An 8,390-nucleotide genomic window follows, 5' to 3' on the forward strand; every position below is an offset into this window, starting at 1 on the left:
TGAGGGTTCAAATTAACCATTAGGTATCTGATACAAATCCCTATAGCTTCAAATTGCAATTCGGAGTTGGTTTGATACTCCAACCATCCCGTACAAATTGGTTACCCTTAATTTAATGTAATTTCTGGTGATTTTATGCTGATAAAATTGTTGTAATCATCTATTAAACACCAGATTATTGAGTTGTAAAAGGGTAGACACTGCCCTTGAATCTTGAAATTGGATCAAGAGGTAAGACCCCCTTCACATCACCATGAGTTCAGCACAGGAAATAGCCAAATTTAATGGAGAACAGTTTTATACATGGCAGACAAAAACCATGTATTTGCTGATGAGGAAAAATCTGTGGGGATTAGTTGAAGGAAGAGATGAATGCCCAGAGAGAGGGAAAAATGAGTGGAAGAGCAGGAATGAAAAAGCATTGGGACTTATTGCACTCAGTTTAAATGATGAAATCATTCATCACATCACAGGGATACAATGGGCAAAAGATGCATGGGATGAACTCAATAAATTATTTGGTACACAAGAAAAAAATTCCAAGATAAATCTGTTAATGCAATTCTATAAACTGGACATGAAGGAAAGTGAACCTTTAATCACACACTTGAACAAATATAAAAGCATTAAGCAACAGCTATTGGCAAAAAGGTAGAAGATGATGAAGCATTAGCTGTACTTCTGAAGAGTGTGGACAAAGGAGATTATGAAAACATTGTAGCAACACTAAAGAATGTACCTGAATTGAAGATACATGAGATAGAAGCAGCTCTACTAGAGCAAGAGAGCAGAGGCAAAGAGAAGAAAGGGCTCGACTCAACAGCAGGAGAGGAAAAAGCATTCTTCACCCGAGGAGGATTCTCTCGAGGACGAGGACGAGGAAGAGGCAGAGTAGGAGGGAGGACCTTCACTTGCCACAAATGTGGAAAGCCAGGACACATGGCGAGAGAGTGCTACAACAAACCCAGTGAAGAAGGAACGACATTGGCAAACTTCATGGAGGCTCCAAAGGAAGTGGAGTCGGATCATCTTTTCTGAGAAAGAGAGAGAGAGAGACCCCACAACCCAATGTAACCTGCCCCAACAAAGTAAAACCACCTCTGAGCCACCGATGATGTAGACCAAGTGGTAGATGTATGTGTGAGCACTTTAGTCAAGGTCGCGGGCACTTATAGTAGCCTTGGATACATAGAGAGAGAGAGTGTCAAGGACTATGGAGTTTAGGGACTTGTGGCATTGGTCGCGGAGTGTCAAGTAAGAGAGACTTGATACAGCGTCCAATTGTGCTAAGATAACTTGAGGGGAGGAGTGCTAGACACTAGTCGCGAACTATCAAGTAAGGGGAGGCAAACTTGGTATAGGGTCTAGGTGTACTACGATTATTCACTTGAGGGGAGGTGTTGAAATATACAAGTGAATAGGGTGTGTGAGGGAACAAGCTCTTGGATAGAGGCTGTAAAAGAGATGTAATTGTGAAAGTACCTGTGAAAAGGTGAGAAGAATCTACTGGGAGAGAATAAAGGGTAGCATGAGAGAATAAAGGGTAGCATGAGAGAATTTAGGAGTGTGGAGTTATTCTGGGAGATATTCAGGGAAAAGAGAAGAGGTGGAGAGAATCAAGCAAGAGGTGGAGATATTCTGGGAGTGAATCATGGAGAAATCAATGGGATTTGATGCTTGATGTAAACTCTATAAATTGAGGCATAGCCCTAATGAGAATTTGTTGGTTTTTGAGTATCCATGCCTACATTAATCTATTTGCTAATTATTCACTAATTACATCTTAATCATTTGCTAATCACTTTGTTAATGATGTTGATTCTAGTGTTTAATCCACCATAGCTCATCATTATGCTCAAATTTCAACAAAATGAATCAGCCACCCCCCTGAGACAGGCATGGATCTCCATATTGGAGGTTGAGTCTGGGTCTGATGGCTTTCGCTTTGCCCTATTTCTACTCTAGGATCTAGAGACAGTGTGGGCTCACTTTCCTGCTGATGTTCCATACCTCTCGCCGCCTGGGATGTGGCTCTTCCAATTGTGTTTTACCCAAGATAAAGTTGTGGAGCCTCGAAGTAAGGCTTCTCTGTGAATGTACTCAAACACAAGCAAACAACTAGTGTATTTGCACTCCAGCTGCTGCGGGGCCAAATGAGGACTCTAGCAAATGAAATAAGTGGAGGACCCTAAGCTAAGTGTTATCCCTAGCACGTCGCCAAAGATGTTAATCCTAACATACAACCTTGCACACAAGAGAGGGAGAGAAGAAGAGAAGCAAACATGCAAGGGTCGAGTCAGAGATGGTGCACTTAGCCAACCCTAATGAGGGTTAACTCCCCTTTGTGAGGTCGCTAGTAGAGGCTCACTCCACCACCACTTGTGTCACCACTTATCAGTTAGGTGAAGAGCAAGAAGGAGGGAGCTATGGAAAGCTCAACCTTCACTCCATGCCACATGTACATAAGAGGGACCTTGGTAGAGAGACAAGAGAGGGGAGAGAAGAGGAGAAACTAGATCATCACCATCCCTATAAGCATACACAGCCACAATCAAACATGCAAGCATCAACAACACAAGCATGTAACCACAAGCTCGAGAGAGAGAGAGAGAGAGGCAAAACTCAAATGAGACTAATGGGATTGTCCCCTTTTCATATTTCATAAAATGTCTTATATACAATGGCCAACCACCCATTTATAATTGGGGGCCCAAAACTAGTCTTCCTAGCTCTATGTACAACTCTTTCCTATGACCGACATTACACAAGTTGTAAGATTGGTCATCCCATGTCTTTTATCATTAAGCGCTTTGCGCGGTTACAAAAAGATAAGTTACAATGAGCATAGCCACGCTTGAAAAGTAATGTTAACCAGAGTGGTTAATAATGAGTGACGATAGTTTAGCCTTGGGGAGCATTTGGGGCGGCGTTTGTCTTGTACCACGTGGACTTGGGGTTGTCGAATTGGTTGCCTTTACGAGACGGATGAGGAGCTTGGGTTGCTCGGAGATGAGTATTAGAAGTGGATCGTTGGGGGATGTACAAGCTAGGTGAAGAGTAAAGAAGAAGGGAGCTATGGAAAGCTCTACCTCCACTCCATTCCAACATGCATGCAAAGGGATTTTGGTAGAGAGACAAGAGAAGGGAGAGGAGAAGAGAAGCTAGATCATCACCATCCCTAACATGCACACACAACAATAGTCAAGAATGCAAGCATCTACAACACAAGCAAGCAACCACAAGCAAGAGAGAGAGAGAGAGAGAGAGAGAGAGAGAGAGAGAGAGAGAGAGAGAGAGAAACTCAATTGAGACTAAAGGGATTGTCCCTTTTCATATTCCATAAAATGTCTTATGTACATGAGCTCACTTTTTACAATGGTCGGCTGCCCATTTACAATTGGGGGCCCAAAAAACTAGCTTCCTAGCTCTATGTACATCTTCCTACAAAAACTGGCATTACACAAGCTATAAGCTCAGTCATTCCGTATCTCTTTTATCAATCAACGCTTTGCACGGTTATAAAAAGATAAGTTACAAGAAGTGTGACCACGCTTGAAAAATGATGTTAACTGGAGCCGTTAACAATAGCCTAATCACTCAAGCAAGAGGGAGAGAAGAAGCGAGAGAGAACGAGTGATTAGCACTAATCACACCCAAATCCTAATCCTAAGCATACCACACATGCTAGATTAGCACTAATCACACCCAAATCCTAATCCTAAGCATACCACACATGCTAGATTAGAGAGAGAGAGAGCGAGAAAGAACATTCCACTTCTATTATTTCATAAATTTACAAACAAGAGAAGTTGACTTTTATAGTTCCAAGCCTTTTCCCACTCGGGCGCCCGAGAGTAAGTGACCCAAGGTACCCAAAACATAGTTACAAGGCTTTTCTTTATGGTTTGGCCAATTAGCCAAGATCCTCTTGTCTGTCCTTTGAAGCTCAAGACTTGGGAGCGTCTTTAGGGCATTTCCCTTATTAAATGAAATGATTTACAATATAGTACAGGCACCCATTACATAAGTGTGCGGACACAGTTGTCATAGAAATGTGTTAAAACCACACGTGGTTAACACCATGTATGGAGCCCACCACCATTAAATTTATGCACTATGCATGTACTTACCACGATTTCCTTATGGGGATGGGAAGTTCTTTTACTCAATGTCTGTGTGTCTAGTCCTTTACAAAGGTGGAGATATGCTTTTCATGTGATTCATACTTTCGAAATTCATGCTTTTCATACTTTCGAGATTCAAAAACTATAAAACCAAAAAATACCATGATTTGGGAGAGTAATTTGGAGTACTAAACCAAGGGGAAATTTTATTTTAATGCTGCACAAGTGTTTAGCAACACCCTAATGGTAGATTAGAACCCTCAATGGCTCTGAAAACATATTATAATTAGCACTAATTATCATGTTAATAGAGGTATTTTTTTGCTAATGGAGCAGAGAATGATTTGTTGATTAGAGGTTTAATTTTGTTTGTGTTCAAAAAATCAATGTATACATTCTCTACAACGTATATGTTATTCCCACGAATCAAAATCTAGTAAGTATGATTAGATTTTTGTACTTTTATCCCTTCTTTGCTATAATTTTACCACCACATGCTAGAGTGTTTTGGAGCTTTTGATTTAATAAATGATGTCCACCTTTGATAAGTTATAGCTTCTTAAGTTTAGGTAGATGCTCCAAGTTGAAACGTCTTCTGATAGATGAACCAAAAACACATTAACACTAATGATAATGCTAATGACCAAAATGAAGCATAATGATAAGGCAAGAGGTTTAACATAAAAGCTCATGTGTTTGAACCATTAGATAGAATTCCTTTTATAGGTTTGCTTACATCTCCCTTAGCCATTAATCATGGCCCATAAGCTTGATTATGTCATCCCTAAATTTCCCATATTTGAGCACCATCTCCCATGAAGTGAGCACCCACTTAGCATCTTTTCCCACTTCTTCTATATGTGCCTACTTTTGGCCTCCACATGGGGTGGCCATTCTACATATTATGCTATATTTGGGCTCCCTTTGACCCTCTGAACCATAACCCATGACTTATGTAACTCGTACAAATGTTTGAGATTCACATATCACTCCCCCTTGCTCTAAACACATTACCCAACACCACTTACTATTTTAACAAATAAATGTAGAGTTGTTACCCTAGTGTTCCATTTATATCCGCACTAGTTGAGCTTGATATCTTAACATCTATGTGTGTGTGTGTGTGTGTGTGTGTGCGTGTGCGTGTGCGCATGTTGCACATATGGTTGAGTATGCACGCATATGTTTACGTGTAAAACATTCTTGTTTTTGTTTCATTTTACATGTTTTAATTGGTGATGCTTTGTCACACATTAATAAGAAACAAACCAATGATGCACAAAAGAATTAACCCAAAAAATGTTGATTAGGAGCAAAGTTACCTAAATAGTATGAATCCTTAAATTACATGTCTTTTTACAATACTCTTTCTTTTTATTGTAAAGGGATTTGTTACTATCACATGGGTCAATTGTGACTTGCTTTTTAAAGTTATAGGTTGAACTGCTACTACCATCTCCCCCACCCACCACCACCACCGATAAAGGTGATGTGGACAATAATGACAAGGACTACAACTATTATTAGTGTCATTTTTCGTATGACCAACATATCTTTTTTTTAAAATTAAACTTAGTTTCCTCAAATAATGAAAGTCTAGAGGAGACAAGTTTAAATAAAAGTTTTTGGTTTGTCTTTGTAAATGCAAGGTCTTAGTGGTATGTTATAGTCCGTCAACCCTATTTTTAGCCAAATTAAATGAGGCATTTCATACACGTATTTTTTGAAGATTTTGAAGAGAACTAGAGTTTACGAAGTATCACTTATGTGTGTGTTTAGAATTTGAATTTTTGAATTCCCCCCATACTGGTTTTATTCATGGTTTGGTTACATATTTAGAGTTGCCGAACCAAGTGATTTTTTGCTAGCATTCATGTCTCATGGATAAGCAATTTTGTGTGGATAAAGGAATGGGCGGCAAGTTATAATGAGTATTTTTTTTAAAAAAACTTTTGCATAAAAAATAACATATAATTTTTGTGAAATATTAATTATGTACAAGATATGTAAAAGAAGCATCTTTAATCATAGTTTTGTGTAGATTCATCACCCAGCACATGGTAGTTATGGTGGGCTCTCTCTTCTAATATTTAAATGCCTTAAGCTTCATCATTATCACCCGCATGTCCTCTTTATGTCAATGTTCGCTTAAATTTTTTTGTGGGTCTTAAATTTTATAGGTTTTTTAGAGAAATTGTTTAATTTTAATTGAAATGTACGAAAATGTACTTTTTTGAAAAAAAAATTGTTTTCATAGGAAAAAATGAGATTTGTGTAGGCACATTGTATATAGTTTTTGTAATTTCTCTATGAAAACTAGTATTACTCCATATGTAGGAATTTGTTTAAATGGAAAGCCCCTTTGCATGGCCTTTTATCACTTTATTATGTGTTATCACAATAATAATGAGTTAACTAACCCTTGTTCTTGTACATAGGTGAGAAGTTAAATTGAGATTGGTAATAAGTCAAGTTATGTTTTGATTAATAAGTCAAGTTATGTTTTGATTCACACATTGGTTAATAAGTTGATGTACTCCTTGGGTTTGTATATTGGTAATGAGTGGAGGTATTCTTTGGGTTAATTTACTAATAAGTTAGTCTATCGATCAAACTTTCATAGTCCTATTAACTAAAACTATTTCTTGGGCTTCATGTTGTGAGCTACATGGCTCCAATGCCACCTCCTTTTTCAACACATTGTAACTTGTGAGGTAATACCTCCATAATTTAAACATGAAGGGTATTGGATATTTCGGAGTTAGTTGTGTGAACACCCTCTATGGGTGTAAACAACCCTTATTAAGGTCTAGGTCAGAAGATAAGGCTTGATGTGTATAAAAGGATGTACTTGGGAGGTGCTCTAATTATAAGAGTATGTAACATATTTCTCTTGTGCTTCTATCACATCTCTCTCTCTCTCTCTCTTTCTCTCTCTCTCTCTCTCTCTCCACACACACACACACTCTCTCTCACATCTACCATAGTCATGACTTGATCCTTCATCCCCTCTCTTTATTTTACAGATGCTCCATCCTGGCACCATGAAAGCTCAGAGAGTCACGTAGCCATGTATCCTCTATGTGCTTTTCATCAAAGTTGTCATTAATCATCATGATATGTTACGTTTTTTTCACCATATGAAGCTTTGTGTTTCTCAGCCTATGTTACGTTTTCTTTTCTGAAGCTATGCATTACCCTGTGTACCTCTTCAAGAGAGATGCCTACTACCCACATAGCTTGCAACCATCTCTCATCGTTTTTACACATTGTAGGGTAGCCTATGAAGCAAAAAAGGCACCATCAAATGACGGCTAGGTCATAGTTGTAGTATCTAGTCCCAAATGCAAGGCTAAAGGGAGGTTCTCATAGCAAATATTTGCAATAGAAGATAATGCATCATCAATGCAGCCAACAGAGCAAAAATACAACCCATCTTTAGTGCAACAAAACGACCTTTATGATGACCTTAATAAGCAACCTTAACTGCAGCCCGCCAGGTAGTCCTTTGGGGCAGCCAAGTGTAGGTACATTGTTGAAACCTATAGCCATTAATGCAAGGGAGAAAAGAGTATTTGTTGTTCCACATGTTCCCTACAACAAAATGTAAGCATCTGCTGATGCTCACTTAGTGGAAACACAACTCCTACAATGGCCGTGAACTAAAATGTAGGTCTAACTATCTTGTAGAAGCATCCATCACTCCAAAGGGCGTATTGGAAGTTAGTAGATGTGAACACCCTTTATGGGTGTGAACAACCCTTATTAAAATTTAGGTCAGAAGATAAGGCTTGATGCCTATAAAAATAGGTACTTTGGAGGTTCTCTAATTACGATTATTTTTTTCTACGCTTTGTTTTTTGTTCGCTAGGTCTGGGCCACGTTTTACTTTGTTTTGACCTTAGGGTCCTAAGGTTTTAACCTTAGGGCAATAATATATTAATTAGTGCCTGCAAGGGCGCTAATTAATATGTTTTCGTTGTAGCTCGAATATGTTAGTATGTTTTCGCTATACAAGTTTTAGTTAGCACACCACTCCCAATCGCAATGAGCAAGATCTACTTTAGGACTTTGACCCCCTAACCACTTGGCAACATGGAAGGGGTCTTATTATTTAGAACCTACTTGAAAAATGTTTTTAGTTGGAATTTGATCTCTGGAAGCTTCTCGTTGAACTAGAAAATGTAAGCTTAGTGCCTTAAATATCTCGTTTTACTTTTGGAAAATGCAACATTGAGAAATTAAAAAACCTAAAAATAATAAGAA

This window comes from Cibotium barometz, chromosome 2 (genome assembly GCF_041138505.1).
Source record: "Cibotium barometz isolate CiBa-2024 chromosome 2, ASM4113850v1, whole genome shotgun sequence".
Classification (NCBI taxonomy): domain Eukaryota; kingdom Viridiplantae; phylum Streptophyta; class Polypodiopsida; order Cyatheales; family Cibotiaceae; genus Cibotium; species Cibotium barometz.